A 17,447-nucleotide genomic window follows, 5' to 3' on the forward strand; every position below is an offset into this window, starting at 1 on the left:
TATTTACCGTCCGTGCAGATTCGCGTTTTATTAATACAACAATAATTTTGATTGCCGCGTAGGTAGGAGAGAGAATATTTTCGTCGAGTGAAAATTCGCTGAATTTTCTCGGTAAAAATACCGCGAAAGACTGCTATGCGGATGTCTCTGTCTGAAACAATACATCAATCACTGCGCGATACCGTAGTTTATATATAGCTCGAGGAAAGTTATTTCGATATCACTCGGTATCTTGAAGAACTCAATAAATTTCCATGGATCGTTTCGTAAAACGTTAGGGCGGCAGGTATTATCAAGAGGCCACCGTTGGCGGTAAATGCCGCCGAAATGCCATTAGTCTGCCTGGTCGAAAGTTGCTGCAGGCCATGGAAAGAATATGGCGCAACGAAAATTTTCGGAGCACAGGGACATAATTTCTCGCGGAAAATTAAACGCTTTTAAAAACTTTTACTTCGCTCGCGCAATTTCGTAACGTATCTACAACATTGCACAAAATGCATCACAACTACTGCCGCCGTAATCAAAATATTTTTTATGCGCGCAACGATATTAAATCTCATGCATTAATATTTTTTTAAATAATTATTTGCACATACATTCCTTCAATTTTTACGTATTAGGAAAAATACTGTATATATTACATATAATTAAATAAATTACATATATAAAAAAATATATGTATATTAAACATAAATCATTATTATATTAAATATGTATAATTAAATTAATAATTATAAAATAAATAATTCTCATAGCGGTTTGTGTTTTTCGGTAAACATGCACAGAGAAATTTTTCTCTTAGAATTTACCCTGAAAATCATGGTAATCGTGGATAATATGATATTGGAAGAATTTAAAAGTTTTTCTGATTAATATTTATCACAATAAAAATATTAATATATCTACCACAATAAGATATAAAATATACTCGATTAATTTTACTGTGTACATATTAATATATTTTATTGTGGTAAATATTAATCAGAGAAACTCTTATGCACGATATTATCCCACGATTACCATGATTTTCAGAGTAAATTCTAAGAGAAAATTCCCTCCGTGTGGAAATAAGAATAATGATCGTGAAACCATATTCCACCTCTACGTCTTACAATAACATGTCACTAGAGACATGTGTTAACCACAAGAATGATTAGAGAAGTTCTTATGGATCGAATCTCCAATCTGACATGATATATTATGGCACCAAAACGAAGGAGCATGTGCGAAGAGAAGTCGATCTGCGCCATGTAGCCCGTGGTAGATCGGGTGAGGCCAGTAATGCCTCTAATGAGTCTTAATGAACGAGCGTGAGAGAGCTGGCTGCATGTCGATGGCTTTTCATTAATGTTAATTGCGCGAGAGATAAGAATATTACCCGGAGGGTGTTTCCGTGGAAGGCGAAAAATCATCTCCACTAAATCGAAATTAACGAGGCAAGCAAGAAAGAGAATGAAAAAAAAAATAGAAAGAAAAAGCGAGAGAAAGAGAGAGCGCGAAAACATACCGATTAATCCGTAATTCGTCGAGTAGTTGAATTTCCCTCTAAGTACTCCTCGAGAATATTTTTCTCGAGTAAATCTAACGATCTCTTAACAAGATTCCGCTAACGTTATATCCCGAAGAAATTCCGGCAAGATAATCTCCAAGTTCATAAGTCAGAGTGCTTATTTCTTTAAGACAAAGAAAAAAAGGTATATGCTTAAAACAATAGATGCACTTAGGCGCTTATCTTATCGCGAAAAATTCAAATGAACAAAAAGAGTGAATAAATTAAGGATCGCGTCTATATGAATGAAGCGTAGGAGGATGAAAGCATCAGGGCTCGGATATTCGCATGAATCGACCGATAGGTCTGATTATTGTCAGTAAAGAAGAGGCTACGTATCGACGATGTGGACGTTTCATGCGGGCTCGAGCTTGAGCTCGATCAAATTACGCGATTATGTGTCGGATCGCGGTCGCTCGCACGCACATAAAGAGTCGACAAGGAAATTCTACACCAATTATAGTCTATCTTCGAGCGTATTACATCATAATTTTTGCTATTTTTTTTTCCCTATTCTCTATAAACGTCCTGGTTTACGTCAGCGGTAGAACTTCGATTGGCGTTCGTAATTTTCCGAAGTTCTGATCGACAGAAATGTCCGCGGATTTTTCGATCGGAGCGATATCGTCTCTCGTCTCGGGGAAAATAATGGGAGAATAATGGATCTGCCGCGGAAATGCGTCGACTCTATGTCACATCGCGCTATTGGCGGATGTGAGAGCAGAGTTTGACAGCTGGCGAACCGAGAGATCTCGACGAATTTCTTTCTTCGACCGGACAAAGAGTTCGATTTCACTAGCCGAGAAAAGGAGATAAAAGAAGCCCGGATAGATCCAGCTTCCATTGTCTCCTTTTGTCACATTTTCGCCTTGTAATATTTTTTTTTATTTTCCTGAAAAGATCCGAAAAAAAAGTAGCTCTCTTCGATGAGAGCCAGATAGTAGAAATGTCAAGATTCGAACTTGTTTAACAACGCTGTTTAAACTTTTAAAAGGTCAGGGAAACGCGTCGAGGGGAGATGCTTCTTTATACGCGACGTAACACGATTTAGTTTACGAATTTCAGGAAGAATCAAGACACGCGGTCGCGCGACACAATTTCCGATCGCGATTAAAAATTTATGCGTTCGCCAGCCAACGCGACGCGTCTGACGCGGAAAAGCGATTCGTCTTTGTACGTATATACGCGGGGTTTGCGGCAGTGCGCACCGCCACTTATGGTAATATTTCGTGCATCGCGCGGGGCATACATAATGCAGTTCAGAATTCGAAATTTATGCCGCGGGCGGGAAACGATCGTAATGTAAAACGAGCGACCGACTCGTGTGTCTCGCCTGTCCTAGCGATGCTGGGGAACCGTCTACGGTTATGCATCATCGATAAGGCATAAACGCAAAATGCTCCCCCATCGAACTTCAAAAAATGACATCCCGATGAACGGTCACATCGACATCTTCATACGCTCATTTTTTATAATCTCTAGTGTGAAAGTAAAAATTCCAAACGTTTTTTTCTTTTTTGATAAAACAATTTCAGGTTTTATTTGTTACACAGTAGGAAAATTTGTGTTTTCTTGTTAAAACGGTCCCCGTTAAGATTTTTGTGTTAAATATTTCATTCATGTGTTAATTTGTGTGTGAACTTGAATGTTACATTATTAAAACAACTGAAAAAAAATTAAATAACAATGTGCATCTATTTTTCATTTTACACAATAAATATGTTCTGTCTTATTAGTGACAAGATTTATCTGTTCTTTACAGAAAAAAATGTTGATTTCTTAAATTTTATAATATAAGTAAGGATGATAAAATTAACATATATTTAGTTAATTTTTACATTAAAACTATATGTTTTAAATTTTATACAAATTTTATTTTAAATTACTTGAAGTTTTGCATTTATTTTGTGTTAAAATAATACAATATTGTGTTTCCATTTAACATACCCATATTATGTTACCCATAAATTAACACAAAAATTTGTGTGGATTGTTTGAGACATGTGATACCTATCTGTTAAATTGAAATTTTTCAATTGTGTACAAATTTGCAAGTTTGTGTAATACATGGAAAACATTTTCTCTTATAGAATTTATCCTGAAAATCATGGTAATCGTGGAACAATATGATATTGGAAGATTTTTATATGAGTTTCTCTGATTAAATAGTTATCACAATAAAAAAATATTAATACGTACATAGTAACGTTAATCGAACATATTTTATATCTTATTATAGGTATACCTAGTTTAATATGTTCTATTACGATAAATATTAAACACACTGAAAAAAATTGTTAATTTGAACTAAATCTTTGAATTAAATTACTATTTTTACATGTGTCAATTAACAAAATATTATTTCGTTGAAAGATTCAATCAAGTTAACATTTTTCAGTGTATAATATTAATTTTGACATTTCAGCTTAAAATATAAATCGTATAAAACTGTGAAAGCTACATATGTATTTCTGTATTTTCGCAATATAGAAATATATGAAGATTTGAATAATTAAATACACTTATTAATAAAACTGGCAGTTTACTGAAATTAACGGTCTCATGAAAAATCTGATTTCCATATTTATCGTGCACGAGATGAATAAAAATAACGCCACTCGTAATTCTATCCCATTACCTCTGAAATTTATATCAAGCAGTATTATAGCATCAGTAGAGTAGGTTCGGATTAAATCAGCCGAAGGAACGTGAGAGAATTAATTCGGTCAAGAAGAAGCTCGTTAAAAGAGCGTTGACTGTAGCGGCCCTCCCTCTCTCTCACTCTGGCGCTTTTAATTTTGTCGAAAGAAAAAAGTCGCAAAAGGTTAAACTTATGCATAAACTCCAGCAACCGTGGCGACAAGCCCGCGGTGCGCCCAAGAAGTTTCTCTCCCTGGGTCTGCTCCGTATTATATCAGAATTCCTCCCCGTTCTCTCTCCGAACGCCCAAGATTCGCCCCGACCTAAACTCTCCGACCCAGCCGAGCTCTCACTTTCTTCCTTCCGTCCGTTCCGCGAAATCCCCCACGCGTTCGATCGCGCGAGATTCACCGCCGACAGAATTAGCCTTTGCGAAACGCGGCGGAACATCTGCACCCCAAAAGCGTTCCCCGCCGTCAAAAGCGGTGTCTACTGTTACATTTCCGTCTGCCGCTTCCCCTTTATTTGTTTTCGGAATAAATACTAGGTACGCTTTCCTTTGTTATAATTGCGTATATGTAATTTTCAAAGGACTGATATAATTACTTAATTAATTAATCGGAGTTATCGAAGCGATTAAAGCTCGTAATTGGAAACCAACGAAATGTTTATTAATAATAATAATAAAAAAAGAAAAATAGAATTCGGTAGAAATTTAATATCTCTACCCAAATTATCATTGGACGAATCCTACGTGTATTTTTGACACGTATAAAATTGACGACAACATTGAAGAAACGTCACGGCTTATTTCTCCAAAGCAAAGAAGATTACTATCTTACTCTTCTTCTCTTGGGACCGCGAAGGAATGTCGGGATTTTTCTTTGTCTCTGGAAGCAAGTTCGGTCCCATCGGGTTTCGATCCTCGGAGCGCGTCGGCGGAAACGAAAGTAAGAGCGACGCAGCACGATGTGACAACTAAAACGCGCTGCCTCTGGTCTACGGAATCCGGTTCGCAATCCGAGCCACGGTCGGAGTCCACCTAACCTAAACGCGATATAATCCCTCTCTCTCTCTTTCATCTCCGCCGCGCGCTCAAAAGCCGGCGTACATCACTCATCCGTCAGGTGTACATATATGTATATACGTCTCGCACTCACCTCGTATCAGTGTATTTCACAGGTGTTTCTCGCGGCCGGGGAAGGGGAAGAGAAGGAGAACAACGGGTCGACAACGAGCAGCGATGAGTCTTCTCTCTCTCTCTCTCGGTCGTCCAAAGAAGAGGCGAGGAATCCCGCCTCGCGACTTTTCCACACTCCGATTCTCCTTCGCGTTTCCTTCCGCGAACAGCAACGACGAGGAAAAAATGCCGGGCGAAACGGCGACGCTCCGGTGTATGTAGTACGCGTTACGACGCGTCGGCGCACGACACGTAGTAAAAAAAAAAAATATATATATATATATATTGGGTGTGTATACACACACTAGGCGCACACTACCGACGCGAAGACCGAGAGACGATCGGACGATCACACGACGACACCGGCGACGGCGACACCGCGACGGAGCCGCTGGGCGCGTACTGTGCGGAACGGACGACGGCAGTATGGCGCCCGGCGGCTTTCCTGTCAGTCCGCCACTCGCCCCTCCCTCCCCCACCCCGTCCGCCTATCCCCACTCCCGCGCGCCTACATTACCCTCCCTACTCCGGCGGATGCGCTGTCTCGCTTCAGTTCGCTGTCACACTGCACAGCGGCACGTTCTCTTTTTCTCTCTCTCTCTCTCTTTCACATACCAGTCGCAATCGCGTATAGTGCTCCCTTTTTTTTTCATGTTTTTGTCTCTCTCGCACTAATTCGATCTCAGCTGTCACTGATCTATCCGCGTCTTTCTTTCTTCTCTCTCTTCGGGTGTAGCTCTACATCCCACCGTCGTAGGCTTCTCTCCCTTTCGATCTAGTCGTCCCTTTTCGATGCGCTGTAAACCGCGCGTTCCCTCTCCGTTCTTTGATTCGCCGCCAATGCCGGCGCGTTGCATCCTTTTCCATCCCTCTAAACCCCTGTCATCCGTCTCTTTCTCTCCGCTTTTCTCTCGTATATCGATGAGAGCATGTTTCTCTCTCGTTCACAATTCACTCCACCCCTACTCCTGGGCTCTCGATCGCGGGGGCAGAGGAGAAAATTCTACATTGACCGTGTTGCACACGTGTATTTGTATATACATGTATATGCATCTCGACTGACAACGACGACGATACTTTCCGTTGGCGCCGTCGGTGACGAGCCAATCGGCCGTCCTCCGGTGAGGTCGCACGACGTGGTGCTCTCCTCCACGTTTTCCCCCTTTTCCTCCCCCCTACCTCCCCGCGGGAACGTGGGCGAGATTAATATTAGATCGATTGTCGTTAATAACATCTCTCTGTCGCGAGCGCGCCGCTATTTATTGTCGGCCGCGAGTGCAACAACCAGTTGTCATCGCGGTATACCGGGATTTTGCGGGAACGCGAATGTCGCGCGCGGATAAATTATTATTGTTTTTTTTTTCTTTCAAATATTTTCGCCGACAAATCATCGATAAGGATAAATTTTCACGCGCGCCCGATGCTCGGTTTATAAATAGAAATGTGTGATATATCCCGGAGTCGAAATTTCCGTTCTATTTTTAGCCTCGATATTCCTCACTTATTCTCTTTATGGATTTTATACGAAGGATTTCAATAGTTATTCATCTGTGTAGGAATTGAACATATTATACTTTGTATCTCGAATCGAATGAACGAAATTTTTCTATCAGATAGTAAAAAAAAAGAAACTATCGCGGTTAAAACTATAAAATTAAATAGCTTCAAAAAAGATTTGATATTCTCATTTAATTTCTTTATGGATTTTATATACAGAGGATTTCAATAGTTATTGAATTACATAGGAATTGAACCTCTATACTTTCTATCTCAAATCGATAAACGACTATATATAGTTTTCCACTCAGAGATTAAAAAAAGAAACTATCGCGGTTAAACTATAAAATTAAATAGTTTCAAAAGAGATCTAATATTCTCACTTAATTTCTTTATGGATTTTATACAAAGTTTTTCAATAGTTATTATAATTTATATAATAATTAAACTTCTATACTTTGTATCTCAAATCGATAAACGACTAGTTTTCCACTCAGAGATTAAAAAAAGAAACTATCGCGGTTAAACTCTAAAATTAAGTAGTTTCAAAAAAGATCTAATATTCTCACTTAATTTCTTTACGGATTTCATACAAAGTTTTTCAATAGTTATAATTTATATAGAAATTTATATCGAACTTCTATACTTTGTATCTCAAATCGAATAAACAAAGTTTTTCCACTCAGAGATAAAAAAAAAGAAACTATCGCAGCTAAAACTATAAATTAAATAGTTTGAAAAAAGATCTGATTAAAGTGGAATGTTGTATGAAAAATTGAGATCAAAAATCGGAGGAAAAAATTCGATTCTCCCCCTCCGCGAAACGCATTCCTGAAACGCAGTTTTTTCCAACGTCGAACAAAATTAATTACGCAAAGTAAGGTCGCTAAAAGGCCGACGATGATCGAAAAAAACGAGAGGGTCGGATTCGATCCTCTTTTTCGGCGCGCGATGAGTATTTCGCGCAATTTTCTCCGACACCCGTCGCAGCTTTTCAGTTAACGCGATAATGTATCTATCGTCGTAAGCGGATAACATCCGCCAGGGACGTCCAGTCCTTGACGAGAGCGACGTTTTTATTTCTGCGTCGACAAAATAAATGTCGCACCTCTCTCGGGGATGAACGCGACGTGGCATTCGCGTGAAAAAGTTTGCCCGGGAAAAACGCGACGCGAGGAGGAGGAGAAGAGAGATTAAAGTTACATCGCGATCTTAAATATATAAACGTATCGTGAAACTCTGGATTTCATATAAATCCCGGGAAGATACATTTCTCACGGAGGAAACATTTCTCTTCCGCGCGCGTTACTTCCTCTCGTCTTCCGTAAATTCCACACGCCCTTTATATAAGCTTGATGCCGCCACAATTTAACATTTCTGTTGAATGCCGCTTTCGAAATGAACTTTAAAGAGCACTTAATCGGTTTATGAACTTTTCTAATAAGATCTCCAATCGCCGTCCCAACGTTCATTGTCCGCCGAGTTCAACAGGGCTTTTCGCGTCGGAATTATTACTATAAATTTTCCTCCCTTGTGATTCTTCGTCAATAAAATGCACGTTCGCCGTTTCAACGAGGATGCAGCGAAAATGCATCGATGAAACGAACGGGAAACGACATTAAAGTTAAATTAACCCGAGCTTCCGCGTTTTATATTTTCCGATATGCATCCGCCGTAAGAGATAAATGCAGTGGCGTTATTTTGAAAACGCGACGATAATGCGACCGAAATTTGTCACATTATAAATTTTCACGGGACGTGAAATAAAAGTGCGATCTGTTTTTTTTTTTCGGCAATATTTTGCGCAAAAATATTGCAGCCTACCAGCAGTTTGTAAAATAAATCGTTCGTGCGACTTAAATCACCTCTCGACATTGATCTCTCGGCCACACCTTCTATACGATATTTTCGCAAATGCACCGCGATGCGCAGATGCATTTCAAATATACATATATATACATTTTCGCCTCGTCTCCTCGAACTCGACGTGACGTTTCGCGAGAGTGAATGACGCAAATGAATTTCTCGATAAGCGGTTACTTTAACGCACTTTGCGCGATCAACATTTTTCGCGTTGGGCGAAAATATTAGCCACGACGTTTTTGTATTGTACAAAGAGCCGTAAAATGAATACAGTCGTAACACGCATGCATATACATACACGTAGATTCGTATTCGGAGTAAAGCCCACGAATAAAGGGGCTGAAGTTTCGCGGTTTTATGCGGTGGAAAAACGTCGCTCCTCGGCTTCCCTTGCAACTTCTTCGATAAGTTTCGAGATAAGTTTTTCGCGACGCTTAATGCGATGTTCGCGCGAAGCGAACGTAAAGTCCATTCGCGTGCTGTGAACACCGATGACTTCACTCTCTAGGACAATAGACATGATCCCTCTCGGTTTTCCTCTTTTAGTTTTCTATTCGAGTCGAAATCGTTTCGACTTCTATTTCCAACCCAATTTTCCTCACGTTTATTCTAAAGAATTTTGCACGAAAAAAAAATATCAGAGATAGCATAGTTAAATTTCAGCAAATATTTTTAAGCTGCAGTTTAACGAGGAATTCCCTATTAAATTATAGTTAAAAATATTAGCTACCACAGAGTTCAAATTTAATCATGGTAATTAAATTTCGAGCGTAATATAGGAATACCTTTTTAGCTATGGTAGCTAATAGGTATTTTTTTTCTGTGTGACAACTTAATTTATATAGAAATTGAACTCTTATTTTGTACCTCGAATAAGCATTAAACGAATAATTTCAGACTTAAAAATTTAAAAAAGCTCTCGCTTATAGATTAAATAGTTTAAAAATAACCTGATTAATTACGAAAATATATAGCGAAAATATCGTAGAAGGTGTGGCCGAGAGATCGATGTCGAGAGGTGATTTAAGTCGCACGAACGATTTATTTTACAAACTGCTGGTAGGCTGCAAAATATTGCCGAAAAATACTAACAGATCGCTTAAAATATCAAAATAAATGTTAGATTAGAAATTGAGATCGAAATAAAAGTAAATGAAATCTTTCGTTGAGAGAGAATTGTCGGAAGTATATATATGTATATGCAAATACTGCCAATCTCAACTGGAACGAAGAGATGAGTTCGTCGTTTTAATAGACATTAGCTATCCCCGCCATCTAATCATCCCCCGTTAATTATTTATATCGCATACCACTCACTTTACCGACTAACTTCATTATTGGCAGATTAAATGTCGATCCTGGTCGATCGTATAGCGCACCATCGAGGCCGTTAACTCCGACCTTTTATCGATTTTCTCCGCAAAGGATGATATATCCTTAATAAAGTGGCTCGTAAAGTCACGCGTGCAATCTTACGCTCGATTTTACTCACTCGATATTTCTCACAGCGGTGCATTTTCCGTCGGAATATTGATTCCGCCGCGGAAGGTGGCGAGAATAGAAATTCGACGCGAGAGAAGAATACATCTCGCCCAAATATTCCGTCGAATATCAAACTTATAACATTATACGGTTTTAATAAAAAAAACTTTTACATTTTTCAATACAGATCTAGAGATCATGTAGAGAAGCAAGAACAAAGTGTGCGATCGATTGATTTTTTTTTTCTTGGGAATATATCTTTATATTCTTTTGGAATTAATTGAATTAAAGAACGAGTATAGTTTTGGAAATAACTATAGAATATCAAATTTTATTTCAGTTAGAAAATCGATAATTTTGAGCTGTATAAAATAATTTCGAAATGTTTAACTTTGCTTAACAAAATTTTGAATGTATGTATAAGAATCGTCAAAATACCCTTTGTTTTCTTATCTCCATTTTTTATGTATTTTTTTATTGGTCCCCAAATATTATCTTTTTAAAATATATTTAAAAATAAACAATGATCAAACATGTGGCTGAGCATAAAAGAAAGAAAATGAGAAACAAATTATTTAGACTGTTAATCCAGAATGTGAAGAAAACGAAATACGAAGATAAATATAGTTTAGCTAAAAAATGACTTTCACACATTTGCTTTCTTTAAGGCAGAATATATTACAACACTTGAAAAGGAGAGTCAAAGTTACAGCTAATCGAAAGGAACGAGTGGAACGAGAGATGCTCCACGGGGGATGCTTTGACTTGCCACACAGCCAATCTCCTTTCATCTTCATAGATGATTCAAACCCGCAGAGCGATCCTCAACCTTGACAGGTCTGACCTCGTAATTACATGGAATCCGCCCGGCTTGCATCCGTCCTTCGCTAAATATGCTCCTATTAGCCTTCGGGCGAGACGTGTTGCTCTTGTTTGAACGCGGTAGCATTCGTGCGTAACGCATATTAGACACGATATGTGTGCCACGCACACGTACACGAGGGTATATCTGGCCAAGCAAGGTCGATAACTTGAATGGAAGGATTTCTCGAAAGATTGAATGAAACGCGGATAAGCAAGCTAAATGCATTCAAGCTGAGAGGGAGTTAAAAAAAATTTATATTCCCGTTGTACAACCGCAATTGAATTTCTGCTATGATATTTACTCGAATGAAGCGAAATGTGAATGTCGAGTTTTTTTTCCCATAACCATCGCGTATAACCATAAGCGCTCATTGGCTATACAACGCGCTTCTAGCGATATCCCTTTACGTACCTATAGGATAATCGCGCTTCGTCGTCCGTGAAAATTACTTGCGGTTACGAACATCCCTGCATATATACGCTCGGTGTAATGGGGATGCGCTCGGCATTGTAAGCGATCATATACATGGTCTATGAGAAGCATTATACATATATTAGCCGTAAACGGACGTTTCGCATTCTGTTTCGCCGCTCGAGTTCCCTCGCGGAATGGAGAACATATATGTGAAAAAAAATCCAAAAGAGGAAAAACGGGATTTCGATCAAATCGTCGAATACGGGTTTGCTCGATTTTTCAGTCCGATCCCCCGGTCTCTCCCCCCGTTAAAATCCGATGTGTATTAATATGTACGCGCGCACGTATATATAAAAACGAGTATCGAGATATCGAGCATGCGAAGAATTTCTCTATTCGTTTCACTTACCCGTCCGATACATGAAATTTCGAAGCATTCTTGCATACTTGCGATTCGATTGTCGGGATACTCTCAAAGAATCTTGCGATATATATATGTATATCGAATGCATAATTTGCAGATTTTTCAGTAGAGATTCGACGTGACTAGGGATGAGTGAAAGGCGTTAACGGCTCAATTATTGATTGCGTTAGAACATATGTCGGTGAACACACGAGAGGTTTCGCGCATGTATCGAATTCATTCCGCGGATCGCAATCGCGCGCGATCGCGCCAGGTCGCGTGTGTCAATATTCAGACGTGTATGCAAACATTCCCCGGCAGCGGATAACGAAGCCGAGTGCGAACGCTGTGGATTTAGACGCATGTATCGTCACGTATATTCCTCGCATGTCCTCGTTAAATCGTAACGAATGCGCCATGTTGACGCGAAAATTCGCGACGCGCCCTTTTACTCGCGTTAACGACTAAACTCGTCTAAATGAGAGAATCGCAATCTTTACAATAATATATCTAAATAACTCTATTCGATGCGCGATATTTGAATAAGCAATAATGTCTGAAAATAAATCTGAATACATAAAATAACGTATATATAATATAAAAAAATAAAATACCGATTATTTTATGTTATATTGTTGAATGTCCATCTATATGATCGATTATTATCGATATCTCTAATAAGTGCCGATTCATCTGTTTCGTTAGCACACTGGAGATTCGCTGTCCAATTTCCTGATCCAATCCTTGATCGAATTCCGCACACAGTAAACGACATTTCGTTTTCGTTCATACATAGAGGAAACGTCGTTGCGAAGGGAAACCCGAACGTAAACGAGGAGAAAATTAAGGAGGACGCGATGGACAAGATGAGAATTATAATGGAAAGTGGACGTTCGTTCGATAATTTAGACATCACTTTTGAATGCTCGAAATAAAAAGCATTTTATTATCATATATGACAACTGCTTTATCTTTATAATTATATGCTTAATAAAAATGAACACATAATTTGCACAACTTTCCATCATGAGAAATATTTTATCATGATATATTATTATAAAATAATAAATAAAATAACATGTAATATAAAATAAAAATAGCTTTGCATTTTCCGCTTAATTCTGTAAGTTGTATACGTCGAGGGTGCTCTAATTCACTATTGTGAAATTCTCCTGCAATAATAAAGCCCTTCCAACTGACAAAATAATAACAGCGTAAGAACTGTGTTCTCGGTAATAATTCTTTTCAATGGTATGTCTTTAAATCTCCACTCCGTGGAGTGCCGCGACGGTAATTTCAATGCACCGGATATAGGTGGGGAAGAGTAAGTCGCCGATCATCAGCAAAGGGAAACCGACCAGTGCTAGGTAGAAAAGGAAACGTAATATAACAAGACCCGTCTCGTTACGCGTTGTCTGTTACGGGAGAAAGAGCACTCGTCTACGTTTGAGTGCTTCGTTCTCCGGATGAGAGAGAGACCGGAGCAGGGTGCTTTGCTCTCTGCGAAGGACGAGGGCGCACGAAGAATAGAAAATCGTTTGCCGAAATCATCAAACATGTTGATGAATTTTAATCAAATATCGGGCCGGGACAAAGCGTTGCAAAATATATCTTTACCGTGGTCCTTGACCCTCGTTTACTATTGCATGCCTTTGCTCTCTTATCTCTCGTATCTAGTGCACTGTGTGTCTCGGTTTAGCATGGAAATTCTTGCAATTCTTGCTTTGACGTCGGCACGAAAGGAAAATTGGTAGCAATCCTCAATACCTCTCCAGAAAGAAAATCCTCAACCCCAATAAACAAAAATCGAATCTTTCTCCATTTTATTTCTAATAATATCGTCCAAATTAAACAAAGAAGATCTCTAAAGATTATTTCTATTTACGTACTAGAAAGTTATATGTTTCCGGTACACTTGTTTCGGTGAGTTTATTTATTTCCACGCGGTTCTCCAAGTCGTATTAGCGGAATCCCTCGAAGGATTCCTAAACATTCCTATCGCTGTCCGAAATTCGGGAATCAAACACTGGGTTGAATCCTCGGCGAGTATAGCACGCACAGACGAACGCGCGAGAGATTCGGATGACTAATCCCCTGGCCCAGGGCCAGCAATAAGTAAAGTACGTGTAAGTCAACTCACGTACACCCACGGCGAATGTTGATGCGCACGAATGTATTCGTGTTCACCAGCCCCAATGGTGAAGTTTCTCTCTCTCTTACACGGCTCTCGGTGAGTTATTTATACCGGAATATGGTTCGAGAGAATGCGCCTGGTCGAGAGGAAGCGAGAACACGTCTCCGGTCGTGAAAAACGATTTAATTGCGTTTAAATTCTATCCGACACGTTGTCCGGGATATATACAAGCCGAATAAAATTGAAGGCTAAAATCGATAGCGTATTAACGCTTGTCTTTCCACGTGGATAAAGTTCCGTCAAAGTTCTTTGGTTGAAATTGATTTTGGAAGGATAACTAGGCTGTCATTATTGAGTATCCAAACACGAGAACTCTCTTTAAAAGTTTTAATAGAATATTATATCAATCTTAAGACATAAAAGTTTATACGCGAATCATATACCATTAAAGTAAACGAGAGCATTTCGTCATATTGACACAGACTAAATTCACATATAACGGTTACTAGATACACATTCGAATATTACATTTCGTGATACTATGTATATCACAGAAATATTTCTGACTTATACCTTGACACACTTATGTCGCCAACGGCAAGAATATGCAATTTAGCAGTAATTGCCTCTGACAATCGTCACTATAAATCTCATTTCGCGTAACACGTATCGGATAAAATAATATGAGCACATCAAATGTATGCTTCACAAATAATACATTTAATATCAGATTATTTCGATCGGATTAATATAATTTCCGCAAAAGCTCTATATACCTAATCGACGATATTATTTTGCGCGAATAAGTGTCGGATATATTATATTATATCGTCGCGCATCCAAGACTTCGAAAAGATTAATGTTGCGAGAAAGGAAGTGGGAGAGAAGAGAGCGAGACAAACGCGAGCGAATTAAGAATGGATCAGAAGTGCCGCGCGAAATGGGAATTAACGAGCGTGCGATTAACCGGGTTAATGGACGAAGGCACGCGATATACTACGACACTTCATAAGGAGACGGGTTGTTGACCGGCTGACTGACACTCGACTCTTCTCATCTGGGGCACCCACGAAACCCCACTGTTCCCCTCATCAAAGTTGCTCCCGACGATCGGCGCGACGATTTTATTTCGTGTCATGCAAGCAAGAAACGTGGAATGAACATATCGACGAAATTCGTTAGTTGATTTTATTTCGTTATTTCCAGCAAAAGCTTTTTTAATAACGAAAAGCACTCTGCCAAACAAAATGGAACTTTATTCTAATATTATATTATGTCAAAATTATTATATATATATATATATATAGTATATTATTATTATCTGTCACATTTATCTTCTTGTCTGTATAAGTAAAATTTTTACTTTAACCCAATAGCTTGAACAATTATCTAATTATTTCATCTATTATGCAGCTGTTATTTGAAAACAAATAATGGGCACACGGAGAGAATTTTCTCTTACAATTTACTCTGAAAATCGTGCATAGTACTGAAACAAATTTTATACGAGTTTCTCTGATTAATATTTACCACAATAAAAAATATTAATATGTATGTAGTAAATTTTACTATGTATGTACACAGTAATATTAATCGAACGTATTTTATATCTTATTGTAGATATTAATATTTTCTATCGTGATAAATATTAAACAAAGAAATTCTTATAAAATTCTTCCAATACCATATTATTCTATGATTACCATGATTTTCAGAGAATTCTAAGAGAAAATTCTCTCTGTGTAGAATTGAACAAATCAAACTGAATATTTTGAATATAAATTTTCAATATAAGAAACTTATCAATTTTTTATTAGCATATAAATAACAAAAATATAAATTGAATACAATTTCATAATCAAATTTTACATTAAAAAAAAAGAAATATAAACATGACGATGGATAAAATTTGATTCCAAATAGTTTTATATAATATTTGTATTATTTAATTGTCATTTGGAAAATAAATTATTTTAAATTTAAATAATCGAAAAGTCGACGGAACATTATTATTTTTCACAGACGGAGCTGATATATACAATAAATAATTAATGTCTGTAGTATTTAAAAATAATTTAATAAAAATAAAATATCGATATAAAAATTTTGTAAACAATTTTGTTAATAGCTACAAGAGCAGACAGAAAAATACGCGATTCAAAGAGAAATAAAACGATGATATAACAACAATAAAAATTTGCATCAATTATATGCACTCGACGATGAGAATTTCGGCGGAAATTTCATCGAAATTACCATCGTCGCTAATGTCGGTTTAATGTCGCATTTAGTGTGTAAACCTTAATTGCTGGATGCGATTTACACCGTGCATTATTATATTATCGGCACATATACATATAGCGTCCGTTGTTGCGAGAGAATTTTTATTCGCGGTTTCACACGGAAATACACGCAAACTTCGTTCTCGCGCTGAGTACCTAAAATAGCAGAAATATCCTATTTTTCGAGATTTTACACGCGCGGTCTGATATATTAAAGAATAACGTAAATCAGCCTTATTTCCCTCTGGTTACGTTCCTGTATAATATTTTACGACCCTCGCCTAGCATTAAAATGAAGGCACTGCGTTGGACCATTGTTAGTCGGCGGTAAAAATGGCGAAAACTATAAATTACGAACGCGGAGATGTAAAAATGGAAAATAGCACAAAGTTAACGGAAGGGGGAAGACAGGTCAAAGCAAGGGGAGAAGGTATACGTGATAACGTGAAAGCGCCGTTTTGCGCCAGGTCGTTATACATTCAAATAGATGTATGCATCGTTATGAGCGAAGTTCCTCGCGCGATGAATGTTCCTTGACCGAGTTGTTCGCGTCGCGGAACATTTCCACCGGAGGAAAGCAGCGGACGTGCTTACTCGCGCACGCATCGAGCACTTTTCCGCAGGACGGAAAAGGCGCGCCGTATACGGGGCGTAACAAGAGTTTTCCTCCCTTCTTGCTTCATTCTTCGCCGAAACAAAGTTACTTAGGAAAACATACGCTGCGCGCGCTCGTTTTCCAGCTTAAACCCGAAAAATGAGACGCACGCGCGTTCCGCATTATTATTAAAACGTATATACTTGCGATTCGTACCGTGTATACTAGTTAGCTAATTAACTAGTATACGATTCGTTTATTAATTACGGTCATTAGGCCGAAAAAGGCGCGCCTCGTGATTCCCCGTAATATGCGTGTGCAATTATAAGAGAGGCTGCACCTATAGTTCTCGATTGCTCGTCGTGCGGCGCCAACCGGAGCATCCGGAAAAAAGGAACATAAAACGGCGTTAAGGAACAATGTATAGCTATTGTTCTCGCGTAATGGCCGGGGGAACGAGGAGAGAAACGACTGTCAGGATGTCAACGTCATTACGGATGCGCGCGGATCCCGATGAGAAGTATTAACCCACTTTTGCTTAAT

General features: G+C 38.5%; 1 protein-coding gene across 4 annotated transcripts in view; it reads right to left on the bottom strand.

Annotated features, from left to right (window-relative positions):
• Positions 1-17,447, bottom strand: part of LOC114936410 (uncharacterized) — a 74,134-nt gene that overhangs the window by 36,024 nt on the left and 20,663 nt on the right. For 2 of the 4 annotated variants that reach the window (XM_029309576.2, XM_029309573.2), the window contains exon 1: positions 5,350-5,788. The exons of the other annotated variants lie outside the window; for them this stretch is intronic. The gene's annotated coding sequence lies outside the window, so the exon portion shown is untranslated. Of the gene's footprint in view, positions 1-5,349; positions 5,789-17,447 lie in introns of those variants that run through there. 4 annotated transcript variants of the gene reach the window in all.

Source organism: Nylanderia fulva, unplaced genomic scaffold, assembly GCF_048542155.1.
Source record: "Nylanderia fulva isolate GAGA-0341 unplaced genomic scaffold, ASM4854215v1 Scaffold40, whole genome shotgun sequence".
NCBI lineage: Eukaryota > Metazoa > Arthropoda > Insecta > Hymenoptera > Formicidae > Nylanderia > Nylanderia fulva.